Here is an 11478-nt window from a genome sequence, read left to right on the forward strand (position 1 = left end):
TTGGACATATACCCAGAACTCAATTATTTATTTATTTATTTATTTTTAATTTTAATTTTTATTTATTTATCTATTTTTTTGTGTGAGGAAGATCAGTCCTGAGCTAACATGCATGCCGATCCTCCTCTTTTTCCTGAAGAAGACTGGCCCTGGGCTAACATCCATGCCCATCTTCCTCTATGCTATATGGGATGCCTCCACAGCATGGCTTGACAAGCAGTGCCTCGGTGCGCGCCTGGGATCCAAACCCGGGCTGCCAGCAGCGGAGGGCGTGCACTTAACCACTTCGCCATGGGGCCGGCCCCTCAATTTTTTAAAAACAGCTTCACTGATATATAATTTATATACCATACGATTCCCCCATTTAAAGTATACGATTCTATGGTGTTTACTATATTCACAGATACGCGCAACTATCACCACACTTTTAGAATGTTTGCATCACTTCAAAAATATACCCTTTAAGTATCACTCTCCTATCTTTTACCCTCCCAGCTTCCCACCTCAGCCCTAAGCAACCACTAATCTACTTTCCGTATCTACAGATTTCCCTATTATAGACATTTCATATGAATGGAATCACATAATATGTAGTCTTTATGAATGGCTTCTTTCATTTAGCATACTGTTTTCAAGTTCATCTATGTTATAACATGTATCAATACTTTGTTCCTTTTTATGGTTGAATAATATTCCAATGTATGGATATACTATGAAATTTCCACATATTTTAGTGCTGTCAATTAAGTCAAATAGTTTTAAACTTTCCACATACACCGACAGAAAGCAACTGCAAATCCCCCAGTTTGCAACATCTCCATAAGCTTCAAATAAATATCACCTAACAGAATTGTAAAGTAAAGATAATGAACAGCAATAAGGGAAGGCATGCAGGCAAACTTTGGGAGAAAACACAGAGAGGCACAGACCTGACAGGTCAACACAGTCCACTCCCTTTGTAGTCACCTGAACAGCAGGGGCAGCCTGGAGACACAGCAGGCTCCAACTCCTGGGATGAAAAAGAGAAAATTACATGGAAAAAAGCATTTATTTTCTTCTAGGCACTGAATGTCTGTCCTCCTCAGTTTCAATTGCTCTAATCTTGGGCATTTGCATGTGAGATCAAACCTAAAGTGGGCACTTCCCAGAGTGAGATAAACAGCCAAATTTTATGAAGTTTGTGAAAACCTTAACTAAAGCAGATTGAAAGAGTTTGTGGGCATGCTGGCTTCCACAAGGTAAGTCTATGTCACCTGGAAATACTCCATTGGCCCAGAGAGCTAAGTCTTTTGTCCTTTTCCTCTACCTCTCATCAGATGCCCACAGCCAAGCCCTACAGAATAGTAAGGTGATGGTTAATTTTATGTGTTGACTTGGTGAGGCCATGATGCCCAGATATTTGGTCAAACATTGTTCTGGATATTTCTGTGAGAGTGTTTTTTGGATGAGATTAACACTTAAATCAGTGGACTATGAATAAGCAGATTGTCCTCTATAATTTGGGTGGGCTTCATCCAATCAGTTGAAGGCCTTAATAAAACAAAGACTGACACCCTCTCACCCCCACGAGTGAGAAGGAATTTTGCCAGTTGACATCCTTTGGACTTGAACTGCAACATTGGCTCTTCCTCGGATCTCCAGCCTGCTGACCCACCCTGCAGATTTTGGACTCCATAATCACGTGAGCCAATTAAAATAAATCTCTTTCTATATGTATACATTATTTTTTTGGTGAGGAAGATCGGCCCTGAACCAACATCTCTTGCCAATCCTCCTCTTTTTGCTTGAGGAAGATTGTCCTTGAGCTAACATCTGTGCCAGTCTTCCTCTATTTTGTATGTGGGACACCACCACAGCATGGCTTGATGAGCAGTGTGTAGGTCCGTGCCTGGGGTCCAAACTCGCAAACGCCATGCTGCCGAAGCGGAGCGCATGAACTTAACCACTATGCCGTGAGGCTGGCCCCCTCTTTCTCTGTATATAAACATCCTATTGTTTCTGTTTCTCTGGAGAACCCTGACTAATATAGGCAATGAGCAGCCAGTGATTACTTTTCCAAAGGAAGGAAGAGGTGCTATCATTTTTGAGCACCTACGGTGTGCCTGACACTTTATTTTTTCTAATTGCTGATAACTTGCAGATTTCCTTATTATTATAAAGGCAATATATTCCTTAAAGAGCATTTAAAACACAAAAAAGGAAGAAAATTGAAAGCCAGTACATCACCATTGCTCAAAGCAGATGATCATTGGCAAATTTTTTGTGGCTTTTTATATCTTTTGACTTTATCTCCTGATTTTTTTCATTTAATGTAGCCTAAATACATTACCATGCTGATAAAGATTAATCTACAGCATTTTTGATGGCTTCATATATTCTGTTGTGTGGCTATACCATGTATTTTTTAACCAGTCCCCTTTCATGGGACATTTAGGTGTTTTCCAGTTGTTTGCTGTTATATGCAATGTTACAGTAAACATCGTTTTACACACAGCTTTGCAAACATCTTAAATATTTCCTTATGATAAATTCCTAGATGTAGAATTGCTGAGTCAAAGGTTATGGCTTTTGATGCACGCTGCCAGATTGCCTTCCAAGAAGATATCAATTACACTTTCACCAGCAGTGTCTGCTTACTGCAAGCTTCCATCCTAGATAATATATTTTTTTAATAATTAAAATATAACTTGCATACAGAAAAGTGTGCAAAAATATATACATATACAAATATATACAAAAGTATATAACTCAATGGATTTTTTAAATTGTGGTGAAAAACATATAAAATTTACCATCTTACCATTTTTATGTGTACAATTCATTGGCCTTAAGTACATTCGTATTGTTCAGCAACCATCACCACCATCCAATTCAGGAATTCTTTTTATCTTGCAAAACTGAAAATCTGTACCAAGTGAACAGTAACTCTCTATTGCTTGATGAATTTTTAAAATATCAAATCAGCTCCCAGATCAATAAATAAAATATTACTAACCTCACTGAAGCCCCCTTAGTATCTCCTTCTAGTAACTAAACCCACACACAACAAGGTGACTTCCAGCTGGGTTCTGTTTCAACAATGCCAACTTGATAAAAATAATGGTCTCTTACTATTAACTTAATTTCTTTGAATGACTTAAGGAGGCTAAACTCTTTAAAATATGACTTTTGACCATTTATATTTCATCTTTAGGAACTGGTATCACGTTATTTTATTTAATCCTCACAAAAAGCCAGTGAGAGAAAATCAATGAAACCAAGAGTTCATTCTTTGAAAAAGTCAACAAAATTGTCAAACTTTTAGTTAGATTAGCTAAGAAAAAAAGAGAGAAGACTCAAATAACTAAACTCATAAATGAAAGTGGGGGCATTATTACCAATTCTACAGAAATAAAAAGGACCATAAGAGAGTACTATGAACAATTACATACCAACACATTGGATAACCTACATGAAATGGACAAATTCCTAAAGACACATAATCTACCAAGACTGAGTAATGAAGAAATAGAAAATCTGAATAAACCTGACCAGTAAGGAGACTGAATCAGCAATAAAAACAAAAAACAAAAAACATAACCGTCCAACAAAGCCCAAAACCAGTTGGATTCACTGGTGAATTCACTAAACATTTACAGAATTAACATCAATCCTGCTCAAACTCTTTCACAAAATTGAAGAGGAGAGAATACTTCCTAACTTATTCTATGAGGTCAACATTACCTTGATACTGAAGCCCAAGACACTACAAAAAAAGAAAACTTGTAGACCAATATCTCTTATGAACACTGAAGCAAAAATCCTCAACAAAATACTAGCAAACTGAATTCAACAACATATTAAAAGGATTATGCATATGACCAAGTGGGATTTATTCCTGGAATGCAAGGATGCTTCAACATATGAAACTTGATTAATGCAATACACCATATTAATAGAATTAAGGGGGAAAAAAACACATGATCATCTCAATTGATGCAGAAAAAGCATTTGACAAAATATAATATCCTTTCATAAAAAAAAACACACAGAACAAATTAGGAATAGAAGGACACTAAATCAACGTAATAAAAGCCACATATGAAAACCCACAGCAAGAATCATACTCAGTGAAAGAGTGAAAGTTTTTCCTCTAAGATCAGGAACGAGGCAAGGATGCCCACTTTCACTACATATATACAATGTAGTAATGGAAATTCTAGACAGAGCAATTAGGCAAGAAAAAGAAATAAAAGGCCTTCAAATTGGAAAGGAAGAAGTAAAATTTTCTCTGTTCACAGATAATATGATTTTATTTGTAGAAAACCCTAAAGATTCCACAAAAAAGTGTTAGCTCTAATAAATGAATTTAGCAAACTAGCAGGAAACAAAGTCAACAGACAAAACTCAGTTGCACTTCTATCTGCTAATAATGAACAATCTGAAAACAAAATTACAAAAAACAATTCCATTTACAATAGCATCAAAAAGAATGCAATACCTAGAAATTAATTTAACCAAGGAGATAAACACTTGTACAATGAAAACTACAAAACATTTCTGAAAAAAGTTAAAGAAGACATAAATAAATGGAAACACATCCCACATTCATGGATTGGAAGACTTAACATTGTTAAGATGTCAGTACTACCCAAAGCAATTTACAGATTCAGTGCAATCCCTATCAAAATCCTAATGATGTTCTTCGTAGAACTAGAATAATCCATCCTAAAATTCATGTAGAATCTCAAGGGACCCTGAATAGCCAAAACAGTCCTGAAAAAGAAGAACAAAGATGAAGGACCCACACTTCCTGATTTTGAAACTTGTTACAAAGCTATAGTAACCAAAACAGTGTGGCACTGGCATAAAGACAGACATACAGACCAATAGAACAGAATAGAGGGCCGGCCCCGTGGCTTAGCGGTTAAGTGCGCGCGCTCTGATGCTGGCGGCCCGGGTTCGGATCCCGGGAGCGCCCCGAGGCACCACTTCTCCGTCCAACGCGAGGCCGAGTCCCACGTACAGCAACTAGAAGGATGTGAACCTATGACGTACAACTATCTACTGGGGCTTTGGGGGGAAAAAACTGAATAAATAAAATCTTTAAAAAAAAAAAAAAAAAAAGAACAGAATAGAGAGCTCAGGAAAAAACACTTGCGTATGTGGTAAAATTATTTTGACAAAGGTGTGCCAAGGCCATTCAATAGGAAAAAGACAGTCTTTTCAGCAAATGATATTGGGAAAACTGGATATCCACAGGCAAAAGAATGAAGGTAGACCCTACCTTATACCATATACAAAAGTTAACTCAAAATGGATCAAAGACCTAAACATGTGAGCTAACACTATAAAACCCTTAGAAGAAAACATGAGGGTAAAACTTCATGACATTGGATTTGGCACCCATTTCTTGGATATATCACCAAAAGCATAGGCAACAAAAGGAAAAATAGATAAGTTGGACTTCATCAAAATTTAAAACTTTTATGCATCAAAGGATACTATCAACAAGGTGAAAAGCCAACCCACAAAGTGGGATAACATATTTGCAAATCATGTATCTAATAAAGGATTCATATCCAGAATAAATAAGGAATATATAAAGTCCTACAACTCAACAACAACAACAAAACCAAGCAATTAAAAAATGAGCAAATAACTTCAATAGACATTTCTCCAAAGAAGATATATAAATGGCCAATAAGCATAAGATGCTCAACATCACTAGTCATTAGGGAAATGCAAATCAAAACCACAATAAGATACCACTCCACACACATTAGGATTGCTGTTATAAAACACAAAACAAAAAATAACATATGTTGGTGAAAATGTGGAGAAACTGGAACCTGTGTGCATTGCTAGTGGGAAGGTAAAAAGGGTATGGCAGTTCTTCAAAAAACTGAACATAGAATTACTATATGATCCAGCATATCTACTTCTGGATATATACCCAAAAGAAGTGAAAGCAGGAACTTGAACAGGTAGATCCATGTTCATAGCAGCATTATTCATAATAGCCAAAAGGTGGATGCAACCCAGGTGTCCATCGACAGATGAATGGATAAATAAAATGTGGTATATCCATAAAATGGAATATTATTCAGCCTTTAAAAGGTACAACATGGATGAACCTTGACAAATTATGCTATGTGAAATAAGCCAGTTGCAAAAGGACAAATATCATAATGATTCCACTTATATGAAGTACCTAGAGTAGTCCAATTCATAGAAACAGGAAGTAAAAGAGTGGTTACCAGGGTCTGAAGGAAAAGGAGAATGGAGATTTAATGTTTAATAGGTACAAAGTTTCAGTTGGGAAAGATAAAAAAGTTCCGAAGATGGATGATGGTGATGGTTGCACAACAATATGAACGTACTTAATGCTATAGAACTGTACACTTAAAAATGGTTAAAATAGTACATTTATGTTATATATATTTTACAATATAAGAAAACAGTGAGGTAAACAACTTTCCCATTTTATGGATGAAAAAATTAAGGTCTATCAAGATCATGTGTCTTTACATGGTTAGGAAGTGGAAATGGTATTCAATCTAAGGCTTTTTAACACCAACACTTATGTTTTTTCCACTACATCAGTTTTTGTTTGTTTATTTGTTTCTTAAGGTAAAATTTAGATACAGTGAAATGCATAGATATAAAGCGTACAATTTAATGAGTCTTGATAAATTTATATACCCCTGTAACCATCACCGAAATCAAGATAAGGCACATTTCCATGAACCCCAAGAGTGCCCTCATGCTCCCTTCCATTCAGTCCCCATCCCCTTTAGACAACCATTATCCTGATTACTATTGTCATAGATTAGTTTTACCTGTTCTGCAATCTCATGTAAATGCAATCATTCAGATGTACTCTTTTGTGTCTGATTTCTTTGGCTCAATGTAATGTTTTTGGTGTTCATCCACATTGTTGCTTTTATTAGTAACTCATTCTTTTATTGCTGAGTAATATTCCATTTTGTGCATATGCCACAATTTGTTTTTTCTTTCTCATATTGACGGATATTTGAGTTGTTTCCAGTTATTGGCTCTTATGAATAAAGCTACTGTAAACATTTTTTCACAAGTCTTTGTATGGATATATTTTCATTTCACTTCTCATGTGACTTGCTTCAGTCAATGGGACAGCAGCAAACTTGATGTAAGCAATTGAAAATTTGTTTATGTGTTTTCTCTTCCTGTCTCTAATCCTGCCACTGCCATGAGAACAAACATAGGCTAGCCTGCTAGAAGATGAGAAACCGTGGGAGTGGAGCCAAGTCATCCCAGCTGAGGCCATTCTAGACTAGCCAACACAGCTAACCCAACAGGTATTTACGGATTCATGAACAAGTCCAAGTGAGATTAGCCTAGCTCAGCCCAGGTCAACAGAACTGCCCAGGTGACACATAGAGTCATGACAAATAATAAATGATGGTTCCCTTAAGCCACTGAGTTTTGGGATGGTTTGTTATACAGAATTGTTGTGGCAATAGATAATTTATACACATCTAGTTTTCTATTGCTACATAACAAATCATTGAAAATTTAGTAGATTAAAATAACACAGATTTTTTATCTCATAGTCTCTGCTCATAGAAATCTGGGCACGGGTTAGCTGGGTCTTTGGCTGTGTTGTTATCAAGCTGAAATCAAGATGTCAGCCAAGACTTCAATCTCACCTGAGGCTCAGGGTCTTCTTCCAAGCTCACTGGTTGTTGGCTGAATTCAATTTTTTCTAGATAGGACTGAGATCCTCAACTCTTAGAAATCACCAACCATTTTCTGCCACATGACCCTCTCTACAACATAGTAGTTTGCTTTTTCAAGGGCAACAGGTGAGCATCTCTGGTGCTTCAAATCTCTGTGACTTCTTCCATCTCTGACTTCTAGACCCCTTTTTAAAAAGCCCAGCTGATTAGGTCAGGCCCACACAGGATAATCTCCCTTTTGATTAGCTTAAAGTCAACTGAGTAAGGATCTTATTACATCTCCAAAATCCTCTCACTTTTGCCATATAAGATAACCTAATCACAAAATTATGTCCCATCATATTTACAGGTCCACCCACAACCTAAGGGGAAGGGATTTTATAAAGTACATACACCAGGGGATGGAAATCTTGGGAGCCAAGTTAGAATTCTGCCTACTACAATGTCCAAACCCAAGATAATGCAAAAAATTTTGAGTATTCTTTAAAGTTTCTACTGCATTGAAACTTCTTCTCTGTACTTTTGTTACTTCTTTGCATTGAGATTCTAGAATGTGCATTACAACTATTTTAATAGCTTCCTCACTGGTGTCCCTGCCTCCAATTTTTCACCTTTTCAGGCTTTCCATAGACCACCTTGAGAATTATATTGTTTTTTTTTTTTTAGGTAAGGAAGAGTAGCCCTGAGCTAACATCTGTTGCCAATCTTCCTCTTTTTGCTGAGGAAGATTGGCCCTGGGCTAACATCTATGCCCATCTTTCTCTACTTTATATGTGGGACACCTGCCACAGCATGGCTTGATAAGTGGTACGTAGGTCCATGCCCAGGATCTGAAGCCACGATGCCCAGGCCACCAAAGTGGAGCACACGAACTTAACCACCATCAGGCTGGCCCCTTGAGAATTATATTAAAAACAGTTCTGGGTCAGCCCCTGTGGCCTAGTGGTTAAGTTTGGCACACTCCACTTTGGTGGCCTGGGTTTGGTTCCCGGGTGCAGACCTACACCACTCATCAGCCAAGCTGTGGCAGCAACCCACATACAAAATAGAGGAAGAGTGGCACAGATATTAGCTCAGGGTGAATCTTCCTCAGCAAAAAACAAACAAACAAACAAACAGTTCTAATGTTGCACTCAGCCTCTAAATCACCAGTTCTCAAGCTCTTTGTATCAGGACCACTTTACACTCTTAAATATTACTTGGCTTTTGTTTATGTATATTTACTACATTTGAAATTAAAACTGAAAAAATTTTAAAATATTTATTAGCTCACTTAAAATTACAGCAATAAACCCATTATTTTATGAGAGAGAACTATATTATCCAAAACAAAAAAATTTTGAGAAAAGTGGGATTTTTACATTTTTGTAAATCTCTTTTATGTCTGACAATAAAAAACAGCTGGACTCTCATACCTTCTGCATTCAATCTATTGTGATATGTTGGTTTGGTTGAAGTTTGTGAAGAAAATCTGGCCTCATACAGATATATTATTGGAAAAGAGAGAAGTATTTTAAAAGTCTTCTTGAATATGGATATTCTTCTTTGGTATTACACCAATAATCAACATATAGTAGTTTATTAAAGGTTAGTTTCAACATGGAACCTGAAACCATATCAATGAATTCTGTATTCTGTTACACTAAAATCCATCGATCTATCTTGTACCTTGAATGGATGTTCTACTCATGAATAATTTTATAACACCATGCATTGGTGATTTGGAAAATATTGGTTCACTATATTACATTGATCTTCCAAATTCTGACACGTTTCATTACAAAGTATCAAAAATCTCATTCATTTATGTCACTACCAACCTTATTATAAAAGTCTTCATGGATTGCAAAGCTGTCAAGGTCATGATGGTAGATACAAGTTTTCCAAAATCCTAACTTCAGGTGAAAGCTTGAATTTTATTATTGGCAGCTAATACTGTCAGTTGTTTTCCGTGAAGTAACAGCTTCATTTCATTCAATGTTGAGAAAATGTGTGCCAAATACCCAAGTCTGTATAACCACAGTTTGTCCGTCAATCATTCTTTCAAGTAAAAATGTGTTCCATGAAAAAAGCAGCTAGATCTACTCCCAACTCAAACAATCCCATGAGTGCTTTTCCTTGAAATAAACCTCATACTTTGATATGCAACTTTAGTGCTTTATGCCTTCATCACATTTAATCACACAGAATATTAAAAAGATATGTACTCGAGATTTAATAAAATCAAAATGAATAATTTTTACTGCTTCATCAAGAACACTTTTTTTACGGTGATTGTGTGGTGGTAAAGAATGCAGATTCAGTTTGGTGCCACTGCACCCTAGTGACAGCAGATTAACCCACCATTGATTTGCAACATTAATACAAATGTCAACACAGTTAAAAGGCAAGTAACAGAATGTAAAACAGTGCAACCACTATGGAAAACAGTATGATGGTTCCTTAAAAAAATTAAAAATAGAATTATCATATGATCTATCAACCCCACTTCTGGGTATATATCCAAAAGAATTGAAATCAAGACCTCAAAGAGATATTTGCACACCCATGTTCATAGCGGTATTATTCAAAATAGGTAAGAGGTAGAAGCAACCCAAATGTCCCTTAACAGATGAATGGATAAACAAAATGTGGAATTCTATTCCCAAAATGGAATATTATTTAGCCTTAAAAAGGAAATAAATTCTGACACATGTTATAACATGGATGAACTTTGAAGAATTATGCTAAGTGAAATAGGCTACTCACAAAAAGATGAGTACTTCATGATTCTACTTATATGAGGTATCTAAGGAAGTCTAATCCACGGAAACAGCAAACAGAATAGTGGTTGTGAGGGGCTAGTGGAAAGGAAAAATGGGGAGTTATTGTTTAGTTGGTATAGAGTTTCGGTTTTGCAAGATGAAAAAGTTCTGGAGATGGATGACAGTGATGGTGGCACAACAATGTGAACATATTCACACTACTGAACTGTACACTTAAAATGGTTAAGATGGTAGATTTGATGGTATGTGCTTTTTTACCATAATTTTTTAAAGGCGAATAATGTATTATTATTATTAAAATGGTTTTGACCTCATGGACACTTTGGAAAGGTCTCAGGGACTCCCATGGACCACACCTTGAGAACTGTTGCTCTAAAATGTATGTTGGCTCCTGATTGCCTTCAGAATCAAGTCCACACTCCACAGCATGGCCTTCAAGACCCTTCATGATCTCGCCTCATTTCCCTTCTTTGCCTCTACCGTCTCTGTGCTCCAACCACACAGACAGTGGCTGTTCCCCAAACACGAAATGCACTTGCATACTTCTGTGGCTTTGCTCAAGCAACATTCTAGGGACTGCCTTCTTATTCTATTTAAAATCCTACTCATCCTTTAGGGCGCAGCCCAAACACCTGTCCTCGTCAAGTCAGGATAAAATCCCCTTCCTGTGTACTCTCTGGACATTTTGCTTGTACTTTTATTTCCCCATTTATTTCCTTTGTTTTATATTACGGTCATTTGTGTGCCTGTCTTGCCATTAGATTGTAAAACTTGCAGAATAAGAACCTCTTTCCTTTACAGCCTACTCTGTACAGTGCTTCCTTGGGTGAACCTGGGCAAGTTAGCTGCCCTCCTAAGTTCAGTTTCCTTATCTGTAAAATAGGGATAATGACACCCATCTTGCAAGTTCCTGGGAAGATTCAATGAGGTCATGTCTGTGGATGCCTGCCCCAGTGCCAGGCACATAGTTGGCCTTAAACGAATGGGAAGACTCTTTCTTGCCTCAGTGTGTG

Source organism: Ceratotherium simum, chromosome 22 (genome assembly GCF_057802395.1).
Source record: "Ceratotherium simum simum isolate JZ-2026a chromosome 22, ASM5780239v1, whole genome shotgun sequence".
Taxonomy (NCBI): domain Eukaryota; kingdom Metazoa; phylum Chordata; class Mammalia; order Perissodactyla; family Rhinocerotidae; genus Ceratotherium; species Ceratotherium simum.